The sequence below is a fragment of the Tupaia chinensis genome, unplaced genomic scaffold (assembly GCF_000334495.1).
Source record: "Tupaia chinensis unplaced genomic scaffold, TupChi_1.0 Scaffold000574_1, whole genome shotgun sequence".
Classification (NCBI taxonomy): Eukaryota; Metazoa; Chordata; class Mammalia; order Scandentia; family Tupaiidae; genus Tupaia; species Tupaia belangeri.
Window position 1 is genome coordinate 2,471,794 of NW_006160088.1, and position 12,817 is coordinate 2,484,610.

The window sequence follows — 12,817 nt, forward strand, 5'->3', positions numbered from 1 at the left end:
GTGTTCTGATCTGCTGAATGGAGACAGTAGTGTATTCCACGAAGGGCTGTTTTAGGGTTAGATATGTACATGTTAGAGCAAGCGAAATGATGTACATGCACAGAAGTGTATAGACGAGACTTTGGAAGCATGACCACCAGACTGAGGGGAGGTGGAGGAGAGTGAGGAGGGGGTTCCAGTGCAAGAGAGGGCCGGCAGCTTTCTGTTTCACCAGGCTGAGAAAAGTCAGCAGAGAAGGGGGGAGAGTAGAATGTGTGTGTGTGTGTGTGTGTGTGTGTGTGTGTGGTTTATAATATAACGTGTTCAGTGCTTAGTAAGTGCTTAATAAATAGTAACTATTAGTATTCATTTCCCCCACCCCCAAAAAAAGTCCTGGGTGAACTGCCCCTGTAGTGGCTAAGGGGGCAGAACCCCACATGGCTGACTGTGGTCCAAAGTCTATCGCAGCAGTTGAAAACCACGCAGGGTGTGTACGTGTGCTCCCCGATCCCGAGAGGGTGGAGAGCTGAGGAGAAAGGGTGCGTAGCCACGCTCCACCGGGGAGGGCTTTCTCCTGTGTCTCTCTGTCCCTGGCAGCACGTGCACCCTCGGAATTTAAATGAAATGAAATAGAATAAAATTTAAAAGATACGGTAAAGGGTCTGTGACCATCGGAAGCCCCTTTTAGAAGTGAGTTAATTCCGGTGGGAAACAGAAGGGAGTCGTGGTCAGCTCCTAGCTCTTTCTTTATATTGGTTCAAAACCCCCATGGGGGAGGAAGCTGGACATGTGGACACGCCGTGGGTCACCCTCTTGTTATGAAATCTGAGAGAGCAGTTCCGCCAGGCCTGCAGCCCTGCAGCTGCCCTGCCGGCCTCCGCGGCAGCCCCTGTCAGGCTGGCCCAGGTGGTGGCCGATGGCCCGCAGTGCCTCTCCCCCGATGCCAGCCTGCAGGGCAGCCCAGAAACGTGTATGAAAACACACCCGCAGCCGTGCCATGACATCACGTGTCCAAATAAATGGAGCTGTTGACTCAGCCTAATTGGATGAAGGGCCTTTCCTAAAAAGCAATCTGTGTGAGGCTAAGAAAAACAGGATTCTCCGTGGAATTAGGCCCCTAATCCCTGGCTTCCCCAACAGAGCCGCTGCCTGGAGGGGCTGGGAGACGTCCCAGAGATGCCCGTCAGGAGCCAGCCCGAGGCTACATTCCTGCCCTGCCGCAGCCTCCAGCTGGTTCCTCCCTCTGGGGCAGCAGGACGGGGCCTGTAGGTCTCTGCAGGGCCATGCACTGGGGCCCCAACTTCCCATCATCATTCCAGAAGGGCTGATTTTGAGCCCAGAAAGTAGGCACCACCTCAGACTGTGGCCGCCCGGCTCACCTTCAAGCAGAAACTGACTTAAGGCAGAGCTGATTTATAGAAGTGCACACACGCACACACATACGCACGCATACAACACGCGCTCCAGCACACTTTAGTGTGACAAAGAGGACCGGATGTGCTCTAAGGCATCGGCCAAGGACCAGCGAGTGGCCCTGCCACTATGCGGCAGTCACATCACTCACTGTGGGACCCTGAGAGCAGGACCTTGTCCATGTCACAGCCACATGCAGAGCTAATCCAGGTCCAGCACTGGCCTGGCCTCACGGATGTTCAAGGCAGCCAGAGGGGCCAAAACTTGGGCTCCGGAGTCAGACGGGTTAAGGGGAGACTCTACCTGCAGGCAGGCCACGTGGCCTCCCTCGGAGTCTCTAGTTCCCCCATTGCTGCACCTAGGGCTGCTGGGAGGACTGAATGGGGAGACATGTACGGCGGGCTGGCCCCCTGCCCAGCCCACAGCACGGGCTTCGTCATGGTCTACCACTGCCCAGGATGCCCTGGGGCTTGCAAAGTGTAGGATGTGTGGCCGCTGCCCGAACATGGGGAGCTTAAAAGCTAGGGAGATAGCTAAGAACCAGGGCAACTGGAGTGATCAGGGAGCCTTCCAGGAGGAGAGGCGTGGGTAGGACTGGCATAGGTACAGAGGCCCGGGGCTGACATTCAGATTAGAGGAACAGGAAGAGCAAAGGTGGGGAGCCTTAAAAAGAGCCTCGCAGCAGTAGGAAGTGAGCACCCGGCCAGCTGGAGGAGTCCAGCGCGCTGTGGAGACAGGGGAATTAGACAGCTGCTCCACCCTGAACGGGCTACACGCGGCCCTTTATGGAGGTGCTGGGCCCGAGCAGGCAGTGCTGCATCGGCAGGCCTCCACCCTCTGACTGCCATGACGCCCAACGTGGTCCTGCCTCTGCCTCTGCCTCTGCCTCTGCCTTTGCCTGGGCAGTAACCACCTCCTCCAGTGCCTCCTCAGGCTTATCCTCTCGACCTCCCCTGCAGACCCCAGACTCACCTTCCACTCGGGCCTTCTGCACAGGAAAAGCACGGGCTTCCGAGTCAGGCTGGGCTTGAGCGGGTATGTGTGTGTGTGTGAGTGTGTGTGTGTGTGTGTGTATGTCTGCTGTCAATGCGGCTTTGTGTCCTCACACGTGCACATCTGTGAGACAAGAAAACACCCACAGCCGGGCTATCGTGAGGATGAAGCCGACCAGGTATGCGGAGGTTGGGGCCTGACACACGGTGGTTCTCACACACACTGGTTCCGTGAAAGGTGCAAAGCCACGTGACCCCCACGCGTCCCTCCGCTCTGCACACACAGGCCTTCTCTCGGTCCCAGGAGCCCCACGTCCCCTTCCTTCCTCATCATGCTTACTATCGTAGCCTCCCCACTGGGATGCCCTGCCTCCTCCCAGGCTAACCAGACCCCCTGTGGAGGCCCCACTCGAGGCCCGGCTAGCCCTCTCAGGCCTGGCATCGGATGGCTTCTCAATGGTGCACCCCACTTCATAGACGGCCCTCTTGAAGAGCATGCCTGACCACCCACCCCCTGGAGGCAGAGAACACCCCACCTTCCCCTGCACCCGCCAGAACACCCACAACGAAGCTGTGCACCGTCAAGGGCCAGGCAGGTGACACAATGAGAAATAAGATCGGTGTGGTACAACAGGGCACGGTGGGGCCTGTGGCAAGTAGAGAGCCTGGCTGTGTGTTGACGATGCAGGGGCAGGAGGAAGAGGCTCTATAGAGAAAGAAGCCCTGGGTCACTTACTGATCATTGTAGCCAACTGGTTCCCCGTCTCTGTGGAGGGCAGAGTCACTATCCATGTAAAGGGCCAACAGACCCTGTCCTGGCAGCTCCTGCTCCGGAAGATCAAATGTGTTAGTACTTAAGAGGATACTCTGAATGCCTGAGGCTCCGTGAAGGCCTGCGGGACCATGTTCAGAAGGCTTAGCGTTTCCCCAAACCTGGCCCCGGATCTCGGATGATTAGGAACAGGTGTACGGCTAGGGAGTGGTAAAGGCCCCCGCTGTCCTGCTGGGAGCTGCCTCCTATCACTTTAGGATCTCCAGCAGCCCTGGCTCCACAAGGGGTTGGTAATTGGGTCCCTCTGGAAAACAGCAGAGGCGGCTTAGGGCAGCTGGAGGCAGCGGAAACTCTATCCCCTCAGAGCCCTGACATTCTCATCAGCTCCCTTCCCGCCTGCCACCCCAGCCTGTGGCTTCCTCAGACCACCTGGCTTCCCTGCCCTCCCCTGTTCCCATGGCTCCCAGCTGCTTCCCTCTTCTGCCCTGGTAGAGGCCAGAGCTTGGAGGTGTCCCAAGGCCATACTCTCTCCAAGGTCTCGGTGGCAGCTGCTAAATGGCACAGTGACCTCCCCAGTCTGCAGCTCCAGCGTCGCCCGCACATCCTGGGGCAGGGAGACACTGAGCCCCGATCTGTGGCCCAACCTGACCCTAGACAGTGAGGCCAGCTGTCGCCAGTCACTGGAAGCACAAGCTGCTTGTGATCAAGCGTGTTCGCTGGCTCCACATCAAAGATCACCAGGCTCACACACCTGCCACTTGCCCAGCACCTTCCGAATGGTCCCGTGGTCCAGCAGGCGGTGTGACAGTACGCCCACCTGTCAGATGCAGAAACTGCAGCTGAGAGGCCGGGGACTCGCCCACACACAGAACGGGAATTCCCTCCTAGTACTGACCACAAACTACGTATTCATGCTATCAAATGCCATGTGTTCACGAGCGTTTACCAACACCTACTATGCGCTGTTAGAACAGAGAATAGAATAGTGCACAAAACGCATACAATTCCTGCCTTCATGACACTTCTGGGGTAAATAACAAACTTTTATTTATTCTGGTGCAAAAAAGAAATTTGAAGTTCACGCACGGTTTTTTCACCATTTGCATTCTCCCTGAACTCTCTAACCCCTCGTGTAAGTACAAATCGTGATAAACGCCAGGAGGCTCTGCCTATGTAGGAGTCAGGGGGGTGCTTCTGGAAGAAGTATGCTTGGAGCTGAGTCTCGAAGGATAAAGAGATATTACCCAGGAGAAGCCGGATGTTGAGGGGCAGGTGTGCATGGACTGCTTCCACAGACACAGACGGGCAGGAGTCGGGGGAGGCTGACAGGAGCTGACACACCAGTGCGGCCGAATATAGGGACTGGAGAATGCTCCTCAGAGGCGGCCATGTTGTTAGCAAGGCCTGTAGCGTCAGGTCACTGGGGCTTTAACAAGCCACGGTAAGGAGTTTGCCGTCTTCCTGAAGAAACCACTAGAGCGAGGGACCAGCAGTTAGCATAATGGCTATGTCGCTGAGCTCCCATGTAATCAACTGCGGTTCGCATCCCGGACCCGGTGGCTTAAAACTCACGTCGGGTGCGTGTGCATGCGTGCCCAAGATCCCAAGAGGAGAATGGAGGAGAAGGGATTGCTGTGTGGCCATCCCCCCTGGGGGGGTGATTTCTCGCTTTCTGTCTCTCTGTCTCTCTCTGTCTGTCTGGCGAGCGCATGCACTCTATAGCAAAAACCTCTCCAAAAAAAAACACTAGAGCAAGAGCATCCAGTTGGCATAGTTCAAGACCCACAGCAGCTACAGTGTGGAAATAGGTTGTTCACGTGCACACGCATACACACACACACACACACACACACACACACAGGCTACATGTCTATGCTACTGCCTCCCTTCTAGCCACAGGGCCCCATGGGCCAAGCTGTTCCAGGAACTCGACAAGGCACTCTGAACAGAAACACTCCAAGCCCCAAGCCCCACCTGGCTGGTGAAAGTTCTGTTATCACTCAGCAAGTGCCTGCAGCAGGTCCCCAAAACTGTGTGACTAAAAGCAAGTTCACGCGAGATTCACAGAGAATGAAGCTGCAAACGCCTGTGTGTGCAAATTGATGATTTTGCTGGTTAACTTTATTCTGCAAACTTAAATGTCCCTATCCTCTTCAAAGCAGTTGACTTTCAGCACCATCCAAAGTCTCTGCTACGGGGCCAGCAGATGGCATGGTGATTAAGGCATTGGACTCCCACATGGTCAACCAAGGTTCAAGTCCTGGACCTGCCAGCTTACTTTCTCACTTTCCCTTTCTCTCTCTCTGTCTCTCTCTGGTGAGTGCACATGCCCTGTAGCAAGTCGAAAGATAATGATAATAAGTAAAATTAAATAAATAATCCTTTTTTAAACAAAGGTCTATACTACAAAATTATCCTAGTCTTTCAACTTTTCTCTATGCTTAAAATACTTTGAAAACTTTCTTTAATTTGGGGGGACCCATACTACCTTTCTGGAGGGCAATCTGGCAATATCTGTCAAAATCACATATTCATGAACCCTCTACTCTAGCAGTTCTTCTAGGATTATACTCATAGACAAAATTAGATAATTGTCTAAGGACTGAAGAAAGCTCCCACATACACATCTGTTCCTTTCTTTTTTTGAGAGGTTTTTGTTATAGGGCATGTACACTCACTGGAGAGACAGAGAGAGAGAGACAGAGAGACAGAAAAGCAAGAAATCACTCCCCAGGGGGGATGGCCATGCTACAATCCCTTCTCCTCCATTCTCCTCTCAGGATCTTGGACACACATGCACATAAGTTTAAGCCACCAGGTCCGGGATTCGAACCACACCTGACTGTGGGAGTCCAGCAACAAAACTATTACGACATCCCCTGGTCCCACACGTCTGTTTCTAATTGCATCAAAAGACACTGGAAGGGCCAGCAGGTGGCATGGTGATTAAAGGTGCTGGACTCCCACATGGCTGACCACTGTTCAAACCCCAGACCTGGCAACTTGCTTTCTCGCTCTCTCACTCACTCTCTCTCTCTCTGGTCGATAATGATAAAAATAAAGGAAATAATTATTCAAAGAAAAAAAGAAAGAACAAGGACACGGGTAATATTGGGTGCCTGTGACGCAGAACTGGTTAGTTTGGAAATGGGGTGGGAAAGATGTGCAATTTTTTTTACCTTTTTTCTTTTCTTTTTTTTTTTTTTTTTTTTTTTTTTTTTGGTAGAGCTTTTTTTTTTTGGGCACTTTCCCCCACACTGGCCACGCTACAATCCCTTCTCCTCCATTCTCCTCTCGGGATCTTGGGCACGCACGTACACACGCCCAGCGTGAGTTTAAGCCACCGGGCCTCGAACCCCAGTCGACTACATGAGAGCTCAGCGACATAGACATTACGCTAACTGCTGGTCCCAAGATGTGCAATTTTTAAATTTTAAATCATAGGTCTGTATTACCTACCGAAATTAGGATATCTCTGCACAGTGGAATGCTATTTGGAAATAAACAGGAATGAACTATAAATGCACTCAGCAACATGGATCGATGTACGGATTCTGCTGTGCAGGAGAAGCCAGATACAAAACGCGACATACAGAGTGAGAGGACTTGAGAAAATTCATGAAAAATGGGACTAAAGTATGAGTTTATTTTGGTGCAAAATAATTTTTAAATCCATCTGCAATTTATTCATAGTATGCATTTTTCATGAGATTTCAAAGACCCCTTGAATAATTCCACTTTAAATTGTGGAATGAGAAATCAGGGGCCAGCAGGTAGCACAGTGGTTACATTGCTAGACTCCCACATGGCCAACCCTGGTTCAAGTCCCAGACCAGGTGGCTTAAAAATCACACCAGGCAATGCGTGTGTACCTAAGATTCCAGGAGAAGAATGGAGGAGAAGGGACTGTGATGTGACCATCCCCCACGAGGGTGATTTCTCATTCTCTCTCTCTCTCTCTCTCTCTCTCTCTCCGGCAAGTGCACATGCCCTAAGAAAAAAACAAAATACTCTTTTTTTAAGAATTATTTTATTTAACTCTATTTATTATTATTATTTTCCAGTTTGATCAGAGAGGAAGAGAGAGAGAGGATAAGTGAGAAAGCAATCCACCAAGTCCAGGACTTGAACCGTGGCTGGCCACATGGGAGTCCAGCGCCTTTAACCACCATCCTGCCAGTCCCCAAAACAAAAAAACTCTTTAAAAAAAATAAAAAGAAAAGGAAAGAGATGACAAATCTATAATAATGGCAAGCAAATCAGTGGTTTTCTGTGGCAGGAGATGGAGTGGAAGATTGAGTAAGGAGGAGGGAAAAAAAAACTTTGGGGATGATAGAATTATTCTGTATTTTGAGTGAGGTGTTCCTGACATAGATATTTAAATGTGTTAAAACTTATCAACACTTAAAACAGATGCATTTGGGACCAGCAGTTCGCATAATGGCTATGTTGCTGGACTCCCATGTAGTTGACCACGGTTCGTGTCCCAGGCTCAGTGGTTTTAACTCACGCCGGGCGTGTGTGCATGCATGCCCAAGATCCTGAGAGGAGAATGGAGGAGAAGGGATTGCGGCGTGGCCATCCCCCCTGGGGTATGATTTCTCACTTTCTGTCTCTCTGTCTCTCTCGGTCTTTCTGGCAAGCGCATGCGCCCTATAGCAAAAACCTCTCCAAAAAAAAAAAAAAAAAGATGCATTTTATTGTGTGAAAATATATCTCAGTAAAGTTGATTCTCAAGAAGAAAAATACATGTGTATGATATAAACCAATAAGCAAAGAGTTTTAAAGCAACAGGGGCCAGCAGATGGCATAGTGGTTCTGCCACTGAACTCCCACATAGCCAACCACAATTCGAGTTCTGGACCCAGTGGCCTGAAAAATCAGGTCAGGCACTTGTGCACGAGTGTCCAGAATCCCAGGAGGAGAATGGAGGAGATGGGACTGCACCATGGCCATCCTCGGGAGAGGTGATTTCTCACTTTTTCTCTCACTTTCTCGGTCCCTCTCTCTGTTCCCAGTGGGCACACGTGCCATAAGGCAAAAACCTTTTAAAAAAACCTTTAAAAAAAAAAAAAAACATCACGCCTGGCACGTGTGCGTGCATGCCCAAGATCCTGGGAGGACAATAGAGGAGAAGGGATTACAGCCGGGCCATCCCCCCTGGGGAGTGATTTCTCACTTTCTCTCTCACTGTTTCCAGTGAGCACAGCCATGCTAATGCAAAAACCTCTATTAAAAAAGAAAGAGAGAGAATTTCAAAGCAACAAAAACCCTGTACTTAGAGCCTGGTGGGGAAGGCACTGCATAACAAGTGTGACCTCACCCAGAAATGGTTAGAAGAATAATCACATGGGCAGGACCAGCAGTTAGCGTAATGACTATATTGCTGGACTCCCATGCAGTAGACCGCAGTTTGAATTCCAGACCCGGTGGCTTAAACTCACACTGGGCACATGTGTGTGCGTGAGGAGAATGGAGGAGAAGGAATTGTGGCATGGCGATCACCCCCAGGGGGTGATTTCCCACTTTCTGCCTCTCTGTCTCTCTCTGTCTTTCTGGTGAGCACATATGCCCTATAGCAAAAACCTCTCCAAAAAAAAAAAAAAAGAAGAATCACATGGGGACCAGCAGATGGCACAATGGTTACATCACTAGACTCCTACATAGTCGACTATGGTTTGAATCCCAGATCTGGCAGCCTAAAAACTCACACCGGACATGCGTGCATACATGCTCAAAATCCCAAGAGAAGATTGGAGAAGAAGGGACTGTGATGTAGCCATCCCCCCCGCCAAGAGTGATTTCTTGCTTTTGGTCTCTCTGTCTCTCTCTGGTGAGCACACACACTCTATAGAAGAAAAAGAAGAAGGAGAAGGGGAAGGGGAAGGAGAAGAAAAAGAAGGAGAAAAAGAAGAAGAAGAAGAAGAAGAAGAAGAAGAAGAAGAAGAAGAAGAAGAAGAAGAAGAATCACATGAATCCCCAGGTCAAGGGGCCAGACAGCAACACAACGATATTAACACAGCTGGGCCCACAGAGGGAGGCCGGGACCCCAGCCACACTACGTGCCAGGTGCATGCTGGGGCTCTGGCTGCCCGGAGCTGCAAATGGATTGCATTGCGAAGGCTGTTGAGGGCACCTGTCTTCCTCTCTCTCTCTTTCTCTTTCTCTATCCCTCACTTCCACTCTCACTTGCTCATCCTCTCCTTCTTTCTCTCCCTTTCTGGTGAGCACATATGTACCCCTAGTGAAAATAGAGCCAGAAAGACTCCCCCACCAGTTCAGAAATGTAAGGGTAGAGTTTATGTCTTCCTAGTTTCCCATGAGAAATCAAAACACAAAGCTTACACCAGGGGACGATTTGTACCACTCACATTGTGCAGTAATCTCAAGGCAAAAATTAATGAACATGAAACTAGCCCCATGGCCTATTAAAAGGAGCCAGATCCCACATTGCCAATCATATGATTCAAACGCAAGACCCGACAGCTTGAAAAACATGCCAGGCACATGTGCATGCATGCCCTAAATCCCAACAGGATGGAAAAAGTGGGGAAAAAGGCATTACAGCATGACCACACCCCATGGGAGGATGTCTTCTTCCTTTCTCTTCTTCTCTCTCTCTCTCTCTACACCCCTCTAGCAAGTGTGTGCACTCTCTGACAATTTTTTTAACATAATAAATAAACAAACAAACAAACAAAAATAGACCCAGGTTGGCTCAACCTCTGGAGCATCTGATGAAACCAAAACAAGAAACCAGCAGATGGCATAATGGTCATGCCACTGATCTCCCACATAGTCAACCACAGTTCAAGTCCCAGCCCTGGTGTCTTGAACCTCACACCAGGCACATGTACGTTCATGCCCAAAACCCCAAGAGGAAAATGAAGGAGAAAGTATTGTAGCATGGCCATCCCCCCTGGGGGTGATTTCTCACTTTCTGTCTCTCTGTCCCTCTCTGTCTTTCTGGCAAGTGCACGTGCAAAAATCTCTAAAAACAAAAAAAAAAGCCTTTCTGTGGGACCATTCCTACAACTCAAGTAGTACAAAATTCTCTCAGGAAAACACATATACACAATGAAAATGGAAACCACACAATGAAAAGTTTGCCATGAACAAGAGTTTACAGACCTAAAAAAATAGGTGAAAGTACATTGCAAGGGCTTCTGATAATTAAACATTCTGAAAGACTACAAAATAAGCTTAAAATGATAATAAAAAGAGAGAGAGAGAAGAAAAAAGCCATAATGATGTGCCTCTGGAAATAAAAATATATAATCATCAAAATCAAAAGTTGGGGTGGGTGAAATTGTGGGTTAGATTATGTTAAAAAGAGAATTAGTGAATTAGAAAACAAATAGGAAGAAATCATACAAGTCTGCACAGAAATAAAGCAATGTGAAGCACCGAAGATGTTAAATGAAAAGGAGGAAAAAGTAATAAAAGTCCAACAAAAAATACTAGGAAAGAGCAAAGAGAATTGGAAAGAAGTAATATTAAAAAGTATAATCATCAAAATTTTTCAATTACAATGAAAAATACAAATTCTCATAAAGAAGAATTACTCTAATCCCCAATATTAAATGTAGTTCCATCCCTGTACACAAACATAGTTAAACTGCAGAACACCAAAACAAAATCTTAAAAGTATATAAAGAGAAGGGATTGTGGCATGGCATTCCCCCTGGGAATGTCACCTACAATGAACAATTATATTCACTAGAGATTTCTCAACAGCAAACACAGATGCCGGAAAATAATGGAATATTCCAAGTATCTTCCATGTGCTGAAGAAAAGCAATTGTCAACTTCAGTGCTTTATTCCACTATATTAGCATTTAAGAAGAAGAATGAAATTTTTAAATGTCAAAGACTCCTCACAGACCTTTAGCAAAAGCATCATGAGAGTATATACTGTGGAAAAAAGAAAGGGTGAGCAAAGAAAATGCAAACATGGGTAACTCTAGTTAAGGACGGGTTCTCGTAATATACAGATAAAAGTGGCAAAGGCTTTGCACCTAAGAACTTGACAATGTTTATTCATGGGTGAGTCTTGATTGTGGCCCCTGGGACATAAGTATGCATATATTTGGGGCATGTAACTCAGAAGCACTTCAGCTCATGGCTACTTATCCCATTTACTTCTTTATTTCAGGGATGTATCACCATTTCTGGCTTAACAGGAAGATTCCTTTATAATTTAAATGAAACTCTGTACTTATTATTTCATCATCTTAATTTTCGTCATTCTTGTGGGCAAGGGATTCCAGTTTGAGTTCAGCCCACTATTTCAAAATCCTATTCAATCATTTTTTAAGATTTATTAATTTTATTTATTTACTGTTAGTCTTCAATTTGACCAGAGAGAGAGAGAGAAAGGAGAATGAGAAAGCGAGTCGCCAGGTCTGGAATTCGAACCAGTCAGCCATGTGGGAGTCCAGTGCCTTAACCACCATGCCACCTGCCGACCCCCTATTCAATAATTTTTTATTGAAATGGAAAACTATTCCCATAGCTCTGGTAGTGCTTCAAGAACAGCCTTCAGTGGCTGCCACACTCCAGAGGAGCTGGATTCTTACACAGTGCCCAGGGTTCCAAGTATGACTGTTTTAGCTGCTAGACCAAGGCCTGGGGAAATCAGTGTCACTTCCGCTGTACCGTCGCGGGCTCGTCGAGGTAGTTAGTCACTAGCCCACTAGGCACACAGGAAGGGGACATAGACCTCCCGATTCTCGATGGATGGTCACAGAATTTGGAGGCCATCATTTGGACCCTGCATTTGGGACATAGCTGAAATCTGATGCAACTCAAAGTGGGACGTAAACGAGAAATAACAATGGAAGTTCTATGACGCACGGGGCACACGATATCTCCCAATTTTGTTCATGCTTCCATCAAACCTGTGAGAAAGGTAGGATCAACACTCCAGATCTTACAGAGGGAGAACCTGCCTTTACACTGTTTTTTATTTTTAAGAGATTTTGGCCATAGAACGCATGCACTCACTGGAGAGAGAAAGAGAGAGACAGAGACAGTGAGGGGGAAAGTGCGAAATCACCCCACCCTCCGTGGGGGTGGCCATGCTGCCACCCCTTCTCCTCCACTCTCCTCCTGGGATCTTGGGCACATGTGCATAAGCGCCCAGCGTGATTTTCAAACCACCAGGTCTGGGACTTGAACCACGGTCGGCCATGTGGGAGCCCAGTGACGTAATTACAACACCATTTGCTGGCCCCTCTACCATTGGTGTGAATGCCCAAGGTCGCACGGCTAGTGAGAGCACAAGCCAGGGCAGTCACCCTGCAAGGCCGTGCTTTTACCAGGCTGCTACACTCATCTGTAAAGTCGCTGACAGTGACTTACTGGAGTCCTCGTTCACCCAAGCTGCCTGTGAGGAATTCAAGCTTGGAGCAGTCAGGTCAGGAGAGGGAGGTGGCATCCCAGAGCGGGCTTCCTGTGTAAACAGGAGGCGCATGGGAAGCGGCACTGCGGTGCTGGGACAATGGGCAGTGAGCAGGCAGGGCCTCCTGTCTCCGGTGGGCGCTCGGGGCTGCGGGGCTGCGGGCGGCAGGGCAGGAACAGCTGGGGCCCTGACTCCCTGACGCCTGGCCCGGGAGAGGAACTGCCCCTGTCATGGCTTTCCCAGGAGGAAGTTCCCCAC